Raw genomic sequence first — 17939 nt, 5'->3', positions numbered from 1 at the left:
CAGTCCCCTCTCTTTTCCCTCATTATATTCGCCAGCCTGTCCCAAACCACAATTTCAAATGCCTTTTCTAGATCGATGAAGCACATATAGAGGGTGGTCCATTGATAGTGACCGGGCCAGTTATCTCACGAAATAAGCATCAACCGAAAAAACTACAAAGAACGAAAGTCGTCTAGATTGAAGGGGGAAACCAGATGGCGCTATGGCTGGCCCGCTAGATGGCGCTGCCGTAGGTCAAACGGATATCAACTGCTTTTTTAAATAGGAACACGCATTTTTTTTACATATTCGTGTAGTACGTAAAGACATATGAATGTTTTAGTTGGACCACTTTTTTCGCTTTGTGATAGATGGCGCTGTAATAGTCACAAACGTATAAGTACGTGGTATCACGTAACATTCCGTCAGTGCGGACGGTATTTGCTTCCTGGTACATTACCGCCGGCCGTGGTGGCCAAGCGGTTCTAGGCGCTACAGTCTGGAACCGCGCGACCGCTACGGTCGCAGGTCGAATCCTGCCTCGGACATGGATGTTTGTGATGTCCTTATGTTAGTTAGGTTTAAGTAGTTCTAGGGGAGTGATGACCTCAGAAGTTAAGTCCCATAGTGCTCAGAGCCATTTCAACCCATTTTTGATACGTTACCTGTGTTAAAATGGACCGTTTACCAATTGCGGAAAAGGTCGATATCGTGTTGATGTATGGTTATTGTGATCAAAATGCCCAACGGGCGTGTGCTATATATGCTGCTCGATATCCTGAACGACATCATCCAAGTGTCCGGACCGTTCGCCGGATAGTTACGTTATTTAAGGAAACATGAAGTTTTCAGCCACATGTGGAATGTCAACCACGACCTGCAACAAATGATGATGCCCAAGTAGGTGTTTTAGCTCCTGTCGCGGCTAATCCGCACATCAGTAGCAGACAAATTGCGCGAGAATCTGGAATCTCAAAAACTTCGGTGTTGAGAATGCTACATTAACATCGATTGGACCCGTGCCATATTTCTATGCAACAGGAATTGCATGGCGACAACTTTGAACGTCGTGTACAGTTCTGCCACTGGGAACAAGAGAAATTACGGGACGATGACAGATTTTTTGCACGCGTTGTATTTAGCGACGAAGCGTCATTCAACAACAGCGGTAACGTAAACAGGCATAATATGCACTATTGGGCAACGGAAAATCCGTGATGGCTGCGACAAGTGGAACATCAGCGACCTTGGCGGGTTAATGTATGGTGCGGCACTATGGGAGGAAGGAGAGTTGGCCCCCATTTTATCAATGGAAGTCTAAATGTTGCGATGTATGCTGATTTCCAACGTAATGTTCTACCGATGTTACCACAAGATGTTTCACTGCATGACAGAATGGCGATGTACTTCCAATATGATGAATGTCCGGCACATAGTTCGCGTGCGGCTGAAGCGGTATTGAATAGCATATTTTATGACAGGTGGATTGGTCGTCGAAGCACCACACCATGGCCAACACGTTCACTGAATCTGACGTCCCCGGATTTCTTTCTGTGGGGAAAGTTGAAGGATATTTGCTGTCGTGATCCACCGACAACGCCTGACAACATGCGTCAGCGCATTGTCAATGCATGTGCGAACATTACAGAAAGCGAACTACTCGCTGTTGAGAGGAATGTCGTCACACGTATTGCGAAATGCATTGAGGTTGACGGACATCATTTTGAGCATTTATTGCACGTGACACTGAAGGTCTTGCGAGCGCCAGCATCCGTCGCCGGCGGGGAGCGGGAACTTTTCCAGACATGTTAAATAAGTGTTGAGTATGCGATTAAATGTACGCTGCCTCTCGATAGCCCACGACAGAAAAAGACCTTTGCTTCTACATCTACATCTACATCTACAGGAATACTCTGCAAATCATATTTGAGTGCCTGGCAGAGGGTTCATCGAACCACCCTCACAATTCTCTGTTATTCCAATCTCGTATAGCGCGTGGAAAGAACGAAAACCTATATCTTTCCGTACGAGCTCTGATTTCCCTTATTTTATCTTGGTAATTGTTCCTCCGTATGTAAGTCGGTGTCAACAAAATATTTTCGCGTTCGGAGGAGAAAGTTGGTGATTGGAATTTCGTGAGAAGATTCCGTCGCAACGAAAAATGCCTTTCTCTTAGTGATGTCCATCCCAGATCCTGTATCATTTCTGTGACATTCCCTCCCATACTTCGCGATAATACAAAACGTGCTGCCTTTCTTTGAACTTTTTCGATGTGCTCCTTCAGTCCTATCTGGTAAGGATCCCACACTGCGCAGCAGTATTCTAAAAGAGGACGGACAAGCGTAGTGTAGCCAGTCTCCTTAGTAGGTCTGTTACATTTTCTAAGTGTCCTGCCAATAAAACGCAGTCTTTGGTTAGTTTTCCCCACAACATTTTCTACGTGTTCCTTCTAATTTAAGCTGTTCGTAATTGTAGTACCTAGGTATTTAGTTGAATTTACGGCTTTCACATTAGACTGATTTATCGTGTAATCGAAGGTTAACGAGTTCCTTTTAGCACTCATGTGGATGACCTCACACTTTTCGTTATTTAGGGTCAACTGCCACTTTTCGCACCATTCTGATATTTCTTCTAAATCGTTTTACAGTTTGTTTTGATCTTCTGATGAATTTATTCGTCGATAACCGACAGCGTCATCTGCAAACAACCGAAGAAGACTGCTCAGGTTGTCTCCTAAAATATTTATACAGATAAGGAACAGCAAAGGGCCTATAACACTACCTTGGGGAACGCCAGAAATCACTTCTGTTTTACTCGATGACTTTCCATCAATTACTACGAACTGTGACCTCTCTGACAGGAAATCACAGGTCCAGTCACATAACTGAGACGATATTCCATAGGCACGCAATTTCACTACGAACCGCTAGCGTGGTACAGTGTCAAAAGCCTTCCGGAAATCCAGAAATACGGAATCGATGTGAAATTCCTTGTCAGTAGCACTCAGCACTTAATTTGAATAAAGAGCCAGTTGTTTCTTACAAGAAAGATATTTTCTAAACCCATGTTGATTGTGTGTTCAAATGGTTCAAATGGCTCTGAGCACTATGGGACTTAACTTCTAAGGTCATCGGTCCCCTAGAACTTAGAACTACTTAAACCTAACTAACCTAACGACATCACACACATCCATGCCCGAGGCAGGATTCGAACCTGCGGCCGTAGCGGTCACGCGGTTCCAGACTGTAGCTCCTAGAACCGCTCGGCCACCCCGGCCGGCTTGACTGTGTGTCAATAGACCGTTTTCTTCGAGGTAATTCACAATGTTCGAACGCAATATATGTCCTAAAATCCTGCTGCATATCGACGTTAAAGATACGGGCCTGTAATTTAGTGGATTACTCCCACTACCTTTAGTGCGTACCTTTTCAATTTCATACTGATTTACCGAGGACCATGTGCTGAGTCGAGCGTCCGTGAAGTGTGGACGGCAAGCCGACTAGTGTGACGTTACAAATTCGTTGCTGGACCCGTATTTCTCGTGGGCCTCGGCTGGATGTTGTGTGATGCCACTACAATCGCTGGCTGGCCGCTCCGCGATGCATCAGCAACCGTGTTTGCTCTTCAGTTGCTGCAGGACGACGAACCTATCGTCTAAGGGCGCTAACATCTTTCATAGCATCTCCATATAACTTCTTCAGCCTTTCGTGGATGCGATTGGACATTTCACCGTCTTTAGTGGGGAAATCAATCATCATAGAACGCGTTCTTATACTTTCGCCAATGTCTGGTATCACCTAAACTTTTTCGGAGCCACCATCTGTTCATGTAGGGCAGTGTCACTCGAGTGGGCTGTAAATGAAGCTTTGTCAGAGTGTTCGAAATTCGTTATTATCACATTATCAACTTAATGAAATGGAAAAAAGGAAGAATCACCTCCTGTCGGGCCCTCGTATATTGACATGGTCACGATAGGAAGAGAAGTGTACTAAGAATTAAATGTGTGAGGCGAATAAGTCGAATCGTTCAACCGCCGTGTGCTTCTGAAATTGTATATTCAAACTGACCCACAACAGCAAGCAGCGAGTAGAAACAGGCGCCCAAAAATGTCGGGTCGATCGCAAGCGTACATGAAGTGAAACACGTATGTATTCAGTAGCAGCGATGGCGAGGCATGACAGAATCTCTGACCAGAGAGTTATTTATCGTTGCTAGTCTGCGCTTGACCGCGCGAGAGTTCAGTTCAGTTGCGAGAAAGTTGTTGTACGTAGCGAGTCGCGAGAGCATGTAGTTCAGTCAGTGGTAGTAGCGCGTGCGAGACAGTCGGAGTTGTGTGTGAGGAGTCGGCGGACGTCGGCATGGGCCTCTGGTCAAGATTCAGGATGAGGTATATTTTTTAAATAAGGTAATGAAGCAGCATTGCGCACATCTGATAATGTAATGTATGTTAACTGTAATTAATTTGTTCAAGAAATGCCCCAATAATAATTTTTTTCAAAGCTATCATTTTTTAAGAAAAGAATCATTACAATTGAAACAATATTTCCTTTGCTTTTCCTCCCAGAATCAATTTAGCAGGTTGATCTTAACGTTAATTTTGTAGGGACTTAACATTATTGCACAGGGCTTAAGGTTAGCGTAGCTACCCTTATAAAATTTAGCAGGTTGATCTTAACGTTAATTTTGTAGGGACTTTACATTTTCACATTTTTATTATCATTGACTTTTATTACTGTAGGAAGATAACATTTGGCTCTAATTGCATTTTCATTCAATTCATATCATTTAAAAATAATTACGGGGAGGTTACACTTAGCACTATGTCCATTGACATTTGAATATTAGCTTTCTTTATTTTTGCGGGGCGGTTACCGAAGAAAAAACATATTTTGCTTATTGTGCATATCTCTATAAGTAAAATAATTTATCCTGTAAGTGCTGTTAAGTCAGAAGTTAAGAAGTTAAAGTTCTGTCGACAACGAAATGATTAGAGACGTACTCCAGTCACGAAGGTGATGGGGATCGAGATGGGACATGGTAGCGGGTTTGTTTAAAGATCTGTTTCAATACCCACCTAAATTTAGGAAATATCGGAAACTCAGGGATTTAGATCTCGCACCTGCAGAGTATGTGAGCAGAGTCAGCCTCTGACTCACTCAGCTCGGCACAGGAACTGGACAGTATGCAACATGCCACTGGTCACCGATCGGAGGCATTCAATATGCAGGTTCACTGCGCCTTTAGCAAGAGAATAACCACAAAAGTTTATCTGGTTGAGAAACTATGGAGGCAGGGAATGATGACACACCGTTTTCTGCGATATTTACTTTGAGTAAGACTGCTCTCACCATTACATGCGAGTATGATTACACTGAGGAGACATCATATCAACGCTATGGAGCTACGTACAGGCATTACTTGTTGTGTACCATGTGGGGAACAGTCCAATCTTACTGCAGGGTCTGTCCAGTTTGAGGTATTTTGTAGCCATAGCGGTATTTCTCATACATGGTATGTCGTCGTGTGGGGAACAGTCGAATTTTACAGCAGGCTCTGTTCAGTTTGAGGTATTTTGTAGCCATAGCGATATTTCTCATACATGGTATGTCGTCGTGTCCTCCCTCTTTTGAGACAACACTGCAACGGTCTCTCAATACGCTCTCTCAATGGAGTGTCCCAATGCAGTTTCTCTTCTGTACACATCCCAAGTCTCTGTGCACTACATGTCTCACGTGAGCCAGGTGAGGTTTTGAAGTAGACCCAAACGCTGAACAAGCAGTTGTATGAACAACTGGAGCATTATAACCTAGGTAGATGTAGTCCATCTTAACCACATGCTGCATCACTTAAAATGTCCACACAAAGTCTGTCATCATTTGTAGTCCAAGAAAAGAGCAGGATAATGGTAAGCAACGAAATTCCTGCCATAAGGGACCTCCATGTTCGCAACGGGAGGCAAAGACCAAAGGTATAAGCAACGATAAAAACGGTGATTCAGTTGCCCCTCCCTGCAACGCCTTCAAACGCCGTGTGCAAGATCTTCATTTTCTCTCGCTCACTACGTGTAAACTATTAGTCCTACTGGAAAAATGAACAGGTCTTTATGTAGAAAATTTGGTGTAGCAAAATTTTGTGCTGGGATACGTATTCTCTAGAGGCCATAGCTTTCGAAGTATTCAATAAAAACGCACGAAAGTGACCTTGAAACACATTTTCCTTGAATAACTCGAAAGCCGTGGCCTCCAGTGAAGACGTGTCGCACTACTAAATTTAACTACTTTAAATTTCCTAAAAAAAGGTAACGTTCATTTTTTCTGTTGGGCTAATAGTTAGCGCTTATCAAGCAAGAAACTATCAAAATCTTGTGTAGGGTTTTGAAGTCGTTGTGTGTGGTTTGCACAAAATCTACCCGTGGGGGCAGCTGAATCGCCCTGTATAAAACAATGAAGAAGCTGAGTTAGAAGTATCTTTATTATGTTGACTTGAAGACCAGGATGATAGATTATATTGGATATTGTGACTCCACATTGTCAAAAATGGTTCAAATGGCTCTCAGCACTATGGGTCTTAACATCTGTGGTCATCAGCCCCCTAGAACTTAGAACTACATAAAGCTAACAAACCTAAGGACATCACTCACATCCATGCCTTAAGCAGGATTCGAACCTGCGACCGTAGCGGTCACGCGGCGCCAGACTGAAGTGCCTAGAACCGCGCGGCCACACCGGTCGGCTCCACATTGTCACGTGCAGTTATTGTCTGGTGTAATGTAGCTCAGACATGTAAAATATTATTTTACAACTTGTATCCTTGAGTTATAAACTATGTGATAAGACACTTGTTATCTTCCTCAATGTACGTAACTGTGGAGACCTGACATGTATTACATGTTTTGGCATATCAGCAAATGATGTGACATGTGGTTAGTATTAATGTTTTCATACCTGAAGGATTGTACAATACCGACACTGGTTGGTGTAACAGATTATTGTTATAGCTGTGTGCCATACATTAAAAAACTGCGTTACTGATGTTGAAAATTGTCATAAAAATGTTCACTTTCAGGTTCATGTACATCTTACAGGAATGTGTTGTTAATGTAAAGGCCTAGTGAAATGTCTCTGACGTAATCATAATACTAAACAAAATGATAATTTCCGTGCTGGCTTTACCTCTTTTTTTAGTTTCAGAAGGATTTTGATACAAATACCTTTTTCAGATTGGAAGTAACAAACTGACAATCCCTGAAAATTCGGAACGAAATTGAAACATAGTTTATGGCCGCTCCTACAAATTATTAAATTCAGTGTGTGTAAATTTCTGCTTTCTCCTAATAAGTAATTTGAATTTCGGTTGGATTTCCACGGGTTTCTCACATCTGCTTCTCTTTACTAATGTATTCCATTCTCCTGCCATATCCATGAAGGTTCTCCTCTACCATGCGATCCAAGAAACGAGAAGATGGATTGAATGATTAATGAATACACGAAAGACTAAGACGATGGTGGCGGTGCTGCGCTGGAATTAAGGGATACCCGAAAATATGGAAGAGGAACTATCACTTAGGGTTGCACCACTGAAGAGGACTTATCAAAAGAAGGATAAAAACTCGATAAAGACTTTAGCAAGAATAAAAATCCTTGGGCGGCAATAACTGATGGACGATGATTGAAACAGAGCTATATAAGTATTTCAAATTTGTAGTGATAATAAACTTAAAATAAAATTAAGCTAAGGTCACTGCTGATTAAAACCAATTTTCTAGTGAATACTCGTTATTTGTAACTGGATGGCGAAAAAATTCAATTACAAAAAATGGTTCAAATGGCTCTGAGCACTATGGGACTCAACTGCTGAGGTCATTAGTCCCCTAGAACTGAGAACTAGTTAAACCTAACTAACCTAAGGACATCACAAACATCCATGGCCGAGGCAGGATTCGAACCTGCGACCGTAGCGGTCTTGCGGTTCCAGACTGCAGCGCCTTTAACCGCACGGCCACTTCGGCCGGCATTCAATTACATTTCACGTATTTCCATGAAGGGTTTAACAGATTGATGATAATGGTTAATTTTGGCCTCGAAAAAATACATATCACCTTGATTAAAGTACATGGCATTAGGTTCAGCGCAACTTTTAGACACTGTGTTTACAACCAACAAAAGAATTAACTGTGGAGATACCTTTCAGTGAATTCCGTACACTCTAAATCGTTGCAGTTCCGTTTGGATGTCACTGGCAGCCATCCAGATGAGTGAAGCCTACATTACGTGGTGCCCCAGATTAGCGATACACACACTGAACATACTGCTGCCTGGCGAAGGCTAAAACGGACCACTCGCCAAGCTCACGTATCAGCGCCGTGATCTGGACACGCGTTGACAAACTTCCGCCTGGCACTAAGAGCGAAACTACGCGTATTCTCTGCCACATAGGACTCAATGATAATTTATTTACAGAATGATTGTTACATACTGCAGTGCAGTGTATGCTATTTTCAAACTTTTTGACAAATTAAGTCTGTATGCTGGAGAGACTTGATGATTTATTAGTCACCCACATAAGGTGTTACAATCTGTTATGCACGATTCCATTCAATGTGGAATGACTACCAGTAATTGTTAAATTTCAAAAAATAGAGTTCATCTACATGTACATCTACGTACATATTCCGCAAAGCAACATACGGTGCAAGGCAGAGGATACATTTTATTACTACTGGTTATTCCCTTTCCTGGTCCACTCATGAGTAGAGCGAGTGAAAACGAGTGTCTGTATGCCCTAATTTCTCTTATGTTGTCTTTGTGGTCATTACGGGAAAGGTATGTTGGGAGCAGTAGAATAGTTTCAAATGCCAGCTCTCTAAATTTAATTAGTGGTGTTTCGTAAAAAGCAAGCCGTCTTCCCTCCAGGGATACCCAGTTGAGTTCTTGAAGCATCTGCATAATTCTTTTTTGTTGATCTAACCCGCAGGTAACAAATCTAGCAGCACGCCTCACAACTGCTTGGATGTCTTTCTTTAATACGACCTGTTGAGGATCTCTAACCCTCAAGCTGTACTTAAGAATGCGACACACTAGTGTTCTATACGCGATCTCCTTTACTGATGAACAACACATTCTCAAAATTCCTCCACTAAAACGAAGTCCACCATTTGCCTTCCCTACTATCAACCTCATGTGCATTTCGTATCACTTTGCAACGCTACGCTTCGATATTTACTCGACGTGACTCTCCCAAGCAGCACACCACTAAAACTGTATTTGAACATGACGGGTTTGTTCTTCCTACTCATCTGTATTGAGCTACAGTTGTCTACATTTAGAGAAAGCCGCTGTTCTTTGCGCTAAATATAAAATCTATCGAAGTAATCCTGTATCCTCTACAGTCACTCAAAGATGACACCGCTCATCTTCTCCGTCAGATCGTTTACATACCGGGTGGGTATAATTAAAGTACGGCTAGTGAAGGAGGTCCATTGTAAGCGGTAATTATCGAATGGCAGAAAAACTTGGTAGAAATTCTTATACGCTAATGTCGGATCGATTTGTACAGGAAAAAATTATGCAAAATAATATATAGCCAGAGCAACCATCGCTGTGAATCTGCTTCTTAGAAAAAAAGAACTATACGATAATATTTTTCATTTCATGCACAATCGGTTTCGTGGCATTGCAACCAGATCTTTTGTTGATCATATCCCTCAGGTCATAAGAAGACCAATACTGGGACTATATGGGAGACCCAACGTTCGTCATCAACTTAGAGTAAAACTAAACCGCTAAGAAGGTGGTGTGTCAAAATACTACTTGCAGCTTTTGTTTTTGACGTACTGCCTCTATAGTGGTTTAATTTTTACTTTAATGTGACCAACGTTCGGTTTTCCATATAATCCAATGTTGCTTATCTTATGACCTAAGATATATGATCACCTGAAGATGTGGCTGTAATGCCACAAAACAGGTCGTGAGGTAAAAAAAAAGTTGTCATACATCTGAAGCGGTTTTCCATGTCCCAAAAAAAGGTGAAAAATTAGTTCCAGTTTTGGCCACCAGATGCAAACCTGGGCATGTGAATGCAAGAAATACACATGGAAATGTTTCGATATGTAATGGATTAGGAATAGGAAGCCAACAGAAAGGTTCAAACAGGTGAGAAAGGCGTAATGTTGATTTTATTATTAACGTCTCCTTACACAATTTTGTTCTGTATGAGCACCAGAGACATCGACAAGATGCTGTACAGTGCCAGATCTACACTTGGTGGCTAAAATTGGAACTAATTTTTTTTCAGCGTAAATCGGTTCCGAATTAATGCATTAGAAAATCCATCATGTTTCGCTGCCATAAGATAATTAAAGCAAACATTCGACATTCGTGAGTAGCTGAAATTGAATTTTAACCACATGGTGTATTGAATTTAAGAGCCATCCTAGCACAGTTCCCTGAATCACTGCTGACAATACTCTTGTCTCTCATGGGCACTCGCAGTCTAGGAAAACGCACTGTTTTCTATTACTCAAAAAACTGAAACGTAGCTAAGCCTTTGCGCTCACTTCCTTCCATCTGTCTTAGTGTCAGTACAGAGGCATTGTGGAGATCTCAGTAATGTAGGGACCCAGAAGGCAATTAATGTGCAACATGTAATAAAAGGGTTTTTTGCCACTAGGATTGATAGGGACGAATGATACACTACTGGCCAATTTTACCGAATGGCTCTGAGCACTATGGGACGTAACAGCTGACGTCATCAGTCCCCTAGGACTTAGAACTACTTAAACCTAACTAACCTAAGGACATCAAACACATCCATGCTCGAGGCAGGATTCGAACCTGCGACCGTAGCGGTCGCGCGGTTCCAGACTAAAGCGCCTAGAACCGCTCGGCCACTCCGGTCGGCAAAATTTAACCGACAGGAAGATGATGCTGTGATATGCAAATGATTAGTTTTTCAGAGAATTCACACACGGCTGTCGCTGGTGACGACATCTACATCGTGCTGACATGAGGAAAGTTTCCAACCGATTTCTCATACACAAACAGCAGTTGACCGGCGTTGCCCGGTAAAACGTTGTTGTGATGCCTCGTCTAAGGAGGAGAAATGCGCACCATCACGTTTCCGACTTTCATAAAGGTCGTATTGTAGCCTATTGCGATTGCGGTTTATCGTATCGCGGCATTGCCGCTCGCGTTGGTCGAGATTCCATGACTGTTAGCAGAATATGGAATCGGTGGGTTCAGGAGGGTAATACGAAACGCCGTGCTGGATCCCAACGGCCTAGTATCACTAGCAGTCGAGGTGACAGGCATCTTATCCGCATGGCTGTAACGGATCGTGCAGCCACGTCTCGATCCCTGAGTCAACAGATGGGGACGTTTGCAAGACAACAACCATCTGCACGGACAGTACGACGACGTTTGCAGCAGCATGGACTATCAGCTCGGAGCCATGGCTGCGGTTACCCTCGACGCTGCATCACAGAGAGGAGCGCCTGCAATCGTGTACTCAATGACGAACTTGGGTGCACGAATGGCAAAACGTCATTTTTTGGATGAATCCAGGTTCTGTTTACAGCATCATGACGTTCGCATCCGAGTTTGGCGACATCGCGGTGAACGCACATTGGAAGCGTGTATTTGTCATCGCCATACTGGCGTATCACAGGGCGTGATAGTATGGGGTGCCATTGGTTACACGTCTCGGTCACCTCTTGTTCGCATTGACGGCACTTTGAACAGTGGGCGTTACATTTCAGATGTGTTACGACCCGTGGCTCTACTCTTGATTCCCTGCGAAACCCCACATTTCAGAAGGATAATGCACGACCGCATGTTGCTTGTCCTGTACGGTACTTTCTGGATACAGAAAATGTTTGACTGCTGCCCCGGCCAGCACATTCTCCAGATCTCTCACCAATTGAAAACGTCTGGTCAATGGTGGCCGAGCAACTGGCTCGTCACAATACGCCAGTCACTACTGGTATCGTGTTGAAGCTGCGTGGGCGACTGTACCTGTACACGCTATCCAAGCTCTGTTTGACTCATTTGCCAGGCGTATCAAGGCCATTATTACGGCCAGAGGTGGTTGTCCTGGGTACTGATTTCTCAGGATCTATGCACCCAAATTGCGTGAAAATGTAATCACATGTCAGTTGCAGTATAATATATTTGTCCAATGAATACCCGTTTATCATCTGCATTTCTTCTTGGTGTGACAATTTTAATGGCGAGTAGTGTACTTGTCTCTGACGGACACTCGCCGTCTTCGACAACGCACCGTTGTCTATTACTCAAGAAACTGAAGAGTAGCTGAACCGTTGGACTCTCTTCCTTCCCTCTTTCTTAGTATCAGTACAGAGGCATTGTGGTGTCACCGCCAGACACCACACTTGCTAGGAGGTAGCCTTTAAATCGGCCGCGGTCCGGTAGTATACGTCGGACCCGCGTGTCGCCACTGTCAGTGATTGCAGACCGAGCGCCGCCACACGGCAGGTGTAGAGAATCTTCCTAGCATTCGCCCAGTGGTACAGCCGAGTTTGCTAGCGATGGTTCACTGACAAATTACGTTCTTATTTGACGAGACGATGGTTAGCATAGCCTTCAGCTACGTCATTTGCTACGACCTAGCAAGGCGCCATTATCATTTGCTATTTATCTTGTGATGCATGTACCGTCAGACCGATGTTCACCAATTATGGATTAAAGTTAAGTATTCCAGCAGCTACGTACTTTTCTTGCTAGTATAATTACTTTAACTGTTCCAGACCTCACGCCAGCCTGCGTGAGCTTAAACGCGTGCCTTTCGGCTTCCTCTCATAGTGACTTGGCTGTCTTGCCAAGTCACAAGAGGCATTATAGTAATCTCAGTAATATAGGGACCCACAGGGCAATTACATTAATGTACAACATATGATAACAGGGTTTTTGCTGCGATGATTGATAGTTAGGGGCAACTGATACTTTGAGAGTGAATAATCATTCGTGTCGGTGAGTATGCCGAGGAGAGGATTCTGTCGCTCTGTGCGAAATGATACACGGGCGAGACGAAAGCCAAAGGGCCCAGCGATTAACAGTTTCTTGGAAGGTATGTGAGGCTCACGCAGGGAACCAAAAGTGCGGCGTCCGGCGCCTTTCATGTTTGTCCGGCTGATCCCATGGAAGGCCGGGTGAGCGACCGGCAGGCCACAGGGCATCGTTCTGATCTTTGCAGCTAGCTACGGGACGTATTGTCCGAGCCGGGCGGCGCTGGCGATTTACGAGTTCAAGGTGTCGCGTGCGAACTCTGGCACCTACAAAAGTATTTCCCTGGAGAGAAGAGCATTGTCTGCCGCGCAGAGAAATATTTGCGCGAGTCGCTAGCGACAGGCTAGTGTGGGAGGATACAGCCTGCTAAAACGAGTCTGACGCTGGTCAACCTCTGTAAACTCGTAATATCACTGCAGCGCAAGACGTGCCCCGCCGCTGACGTTAGAACAGGTTGTGATGGTTTACATAGTCTTTGGTGGTAACCGACCCCTTTTGGAAGAATGTTTTGTGCATTGTCTAGAGGTGGCCACTGTATCCGAGTGGTTCTAGGCGCTTCAGTCAGGAACCGCGCTGCTGCTACGGTCGCAGGTTCGAATCCTACCTCGGGCATGGATGTGTGTGATGTCCTTATGTTAGGTAGGTTTAAGTAGTTCTAAGTTCTAGGCGACTGATGACCTCAGAAGTTAAGTCCTATAGTGCTCAGAACCATTTGAGTCAACGTATATCGTATTGTGCTTCCAGCTAGAGGTTTTTACAGTCTCTGTCAGTTGGATATGTAATTTCCAGGTAGAATTTACGAAGCGGTTATTTTGCTGGATGCATCGTGTATCTAGACCATTCACTTCCCATTTAATAACTTTCCCAACCATCGACATCTTCAGTGACCATCAATTTTGGTTTGTGTTTTTAAATCTTATCACCAATGTTTCGTTTTTGTATTTGCATACGTTTCATACTGTAATAAAATATTGCTGAGAAGAACAATTCCTCATTTTCAGTACCTACTTCTTCCTGGACTTTCATGAATTTGTTAATTTGTTTGTGGTTGGTTGGTTGGTTGTTTTGGGGAACGAGACCAGACAGCGAGGTCAACGGTCTCGTCGGATTAGGGAAGGACGGGGAAGGAAGTCGGCCGTGCCCTTTGAAAGGAACCATCCCGGCATTTGCCTGGAGCGATTTAGGGAAATCACGGAAAACCTAAATCAGGATGGTCGGACGCGGGATTGAACCGTCGTCCTCCCGAATGCGAGTCCAGTGTCTAACCACTGCGCCACCTCGCTCGGTAATTTGTTTGTGAGTTGAGGAGATGTTAGAAAATGAATCTTGTACTTAAATTACCATTTTCAGGCCACTGCTGGGGGTCCACAGTACGATTGATAGCGGTGTGAAGTCCGTTGCGAGAATATTATTAGTGGTCAGCCTTATAGGTGGTTCTGATGTGAGTGGGAGACTCCAAGTCAAGTATTCCAGTAATGTAAATTGAACTTTGCATCTTACTGCTTTCAAAACATGACGGGGATTCTGGAGTGGTGCACTGTGTAGGCAAATGGAATCTGCCTCTTCTCTTTTATCCAAGGATCGCTGGATATCGTGCGCCAAAGTGGGAAGCCTAGTTTCTCACGAGCAGTGCATCTGGCTCATTTTTCCTGCATCGGTGCAGCATCGGCATGGTTAAGTAACAGATTTCGCATTGTTAATTTAAGCGATGGCCGATTTCCCTTCCTGTCGCCATCCCATTACCCCACAGGATGGAATATGTGTACCTCAATTGTCTATGTGTGGTGTTATTCACGTGAAAGTACGCGAAAGTTTTCTGAATTATTGCTAATCATGTAAAGGGACTTGGGTACCAGCCCGGTATTCATCTAGTAGGATGTGAAAAACCGCCTAGAAACCATGTCCAGGCTGGCCGGCGCATCCGACCCCGCCATTGATCCACAAGCCGGATTCGTCTCGGGGCCAGCGCACCTTCCTGTTCCGGAAGCGGCGTTCGAACACGCACAGGGGTTTTTGTTTTTCTAAATCAGTACTGATCTGTCGATAGAATGTTCTCTGTCTCAGGGAAATTTATTATACATAGTAATAATCAATCAGTTGCATAAAAAAAATTTAAATTTCATACCAGGTTTCAGGCACCTGCAAGCTCTCGCAAATAATGTGATAGTTATAATCTTCCGAAGAAGGGCACTAAATGCCTGAAATAAGTTACTAAATTAAAATTTATTTTATTCAACTGGTTGCTGGTCATTTCGAAACATACACCTACAGTTTCTGAAGACGGATAAAATACCAAGATTTATTGTAATTGAACTTAGGATACGCTCAAGAATTCTGTAGCAAACCGATGGTAAAGATATTGATCCTTAATTTTGCGGGCGCATGCTTTTACCCCTCTTGTATACAGGAATCAACCCCACTTTCTTCCAGTCGTCTGGGCATTGCGCTGGGATACAGCTTTGCGGTAAATATGGTTCAAATGGCTCTGAGCACTATGGAACTTAACTGCTGAGGTCATCAGTCCCCTAGAACTTAAAACTACTTAAACCTAACTAACCTAAGGACATCACACACATCCATACCCGAGGCAGGATTCGAACCTGCGACCGTAGCGGTCGCGCGGTTTCACACTGTAGCGCCTAGAACCGCTCGGCCACACCGGCCGGCTACGGTAAATACACTTTAAGTAAAGGGCCAACGCTGTAGAGTGCTCTTTGTAAAACCGAATTGAGATTTCATCCAGACCAGCCGAGTTATCGGTTTCAGTACTTTCAGTTGCTTCTCAAAGCCAGGAAAGTCTGCTTCTATGTGTTCGGTTCTGTGCAACGGTCAAGGGATGGTATGTCAGTACGATATTCTTGCTTGAATGACTTTTTAATCGCGATTACTTTCGCTATATTCTATTGCCACAGGAAACTGGCCGACGAATGACTGAATACAAGCCTTCCATCTGCTTAGTGCTTTTACGTAGGACCAGAATTTTCTCGGGTTCTAGACAAGATCATTCGTCAACGCATGATGGTGGATGTTGTACGCATGTATGATATTTAGACGCACGAATTTCTACGAGCTTTTGCTGGTCGACATTTCTGTGTTCTTTTCTGAACCGATATTGAAATAATGTCGATTTATTTAGCATTTTTCGAATTTTGTTATTAAAACACGATGGGACGTACCCGTCCTAAATCCACTTACTCGGCAAATATTTCTCCAGAGCGCGATTTGCAATCGGTATAAACTTTACTCATAAATCATCTACGTCTATCGTAAGGTAACTAAATGCTTTCTATTCATTGTCGAATTAGCATCGTGATAACTGTTTACTTTTCTCTCATAGAACTAAAGCTGGAAAGCTTCTGGTGATTCTATGGAAAAAGTTAATCATGAAGTGAAAGTAATGCATCTAGAGCTATCAACATCGTTTACAGTATTTCTCTGGAGTAAGATTCCATAAACTGCAGTAATGAGGGATTTTGGCACTTAAACAGAAGTTCAGATTCAAAACAAAACAAAAACAGAGACTTCTCTGTTTTCCCTCCATAATAATCGAGATTTTCACCAAAATAGTCACCAACCATATTAGAAAGATATTAGACGTTCATCAGGCAAGGGAATAAGCTGCCATCAGAAATCAGTAAAATGGGTCGTTAGCAACTCGTAAATGCAACGAAAGACCCAAGTTAGCTACATCAATTCCAAAATAATGATAAAACTTGTGTCTCTGTTTCAACAAACATGTATCAACAGCTCTTGAGAAACAAGGTATTAACTGACTATAAGTTAGTACGAGGGCCTGCTGGAAAGTAATGCCTCTGAATTTTTTATGTGAAAACTCTTCAAGGTTTTTAAATAAAACCAACGTTATTAATTTTCTACATCTTTATTCTTCATGTTAACGGAGCCACAATCTCCCTTCTGCTTGGACCGCTTCATCACAAAGTAAAGTCCTCGAAGGTGCTCATTAAGTTTTGGAAAGAGATGCTAATCGGATGGGGCCAAGTCGGGACTGTATGCTGGATGATCGATGACAGTGAACCCCCGGTGTCACATTGTTGCAATGTCACAACGCTCGTGTGTTGTCTGCCACTGTCTTACTGAAGGAGATGGTGCTCCATGTGTGGACGAACCCTTCGAATTCGAAACTCGATTACAGGACACTGTTTTCCATGAGCCGATAAAATTACACTAGACACCACCACGTTACATGCTACAATTCTGAACCCTCTGGCGTCAGGTGGTTGCAAGTATGTAGGCACGAAGAACAAAGACGAGGAATGTTAATAATGTTTGTTTTATTTAAAAATCTTTGGGAGTTTTCGCATAAGAAATTCGGAGACATTACTTTTCAGCATGGCCTCATCGTACGTCAGAGTTTCAGTTTCGATTAGATTTCATAGCATAGTGAGAAATGCAGATATGAAGAGGTGTTTTGGCAAGGAGACTCCATCTCCATACCACCAAAATTAAGAACAATTTAATGGAAACTAGTGCTGCCGTGGCAAGTGATACGGGGGGTAAGCTTTTCGGCGGTTTGCAAATCAAACCGCTGCAAACTGCACTCTATCTCTCGTATTCAGTGTATTTTTTCTCCACAATTTCATCTCTGATCTACAAGAGCGTCTTGGTAAAACTGTCTCAGATAGATCTGATTTTTCAGCAATAAAATACCGCATTCTCCTTTTAGAAAGTGCGGGAAACTGATTTACGAATATAAAGCAATGCTTAGAATTACTGGAGTCCACCCAGGAGCGCGAACCGGAGAGAAGATCCGCTGTAGGGTACGACTGATACATGACATACATTAAATATTTGCAGATCTTCAGCCTGATGGGTTAATAAAGTGAAAATCGACACCAAAAATGTCAATTAGCGTTGCTCTTTGCACATCCAAACACAGAACCCTCAGTACTGGGTATTTCTCATTTACCATTAGCAGTT

This window comes from Schistocerca serialis, chromosome 5, assembly GCF_023864345.2.
Source record: "Schistocerca serialis cubense isolate TAMUIC-IGC-003099 chromosome 5, iqSchSeri2.2, whole genome shotgun sequence".
Lineage (NCBI taxonomy): Eukaryota > Metazoa > Arthropoda > Insecta > Orthoptera > Acrididae > Schistocerca > Schistocerca serialis.
The sequence above is the reverse complement of the archived record's forward strand: the minus strand, read 5'-3'. Positions refer to the sequence as shown.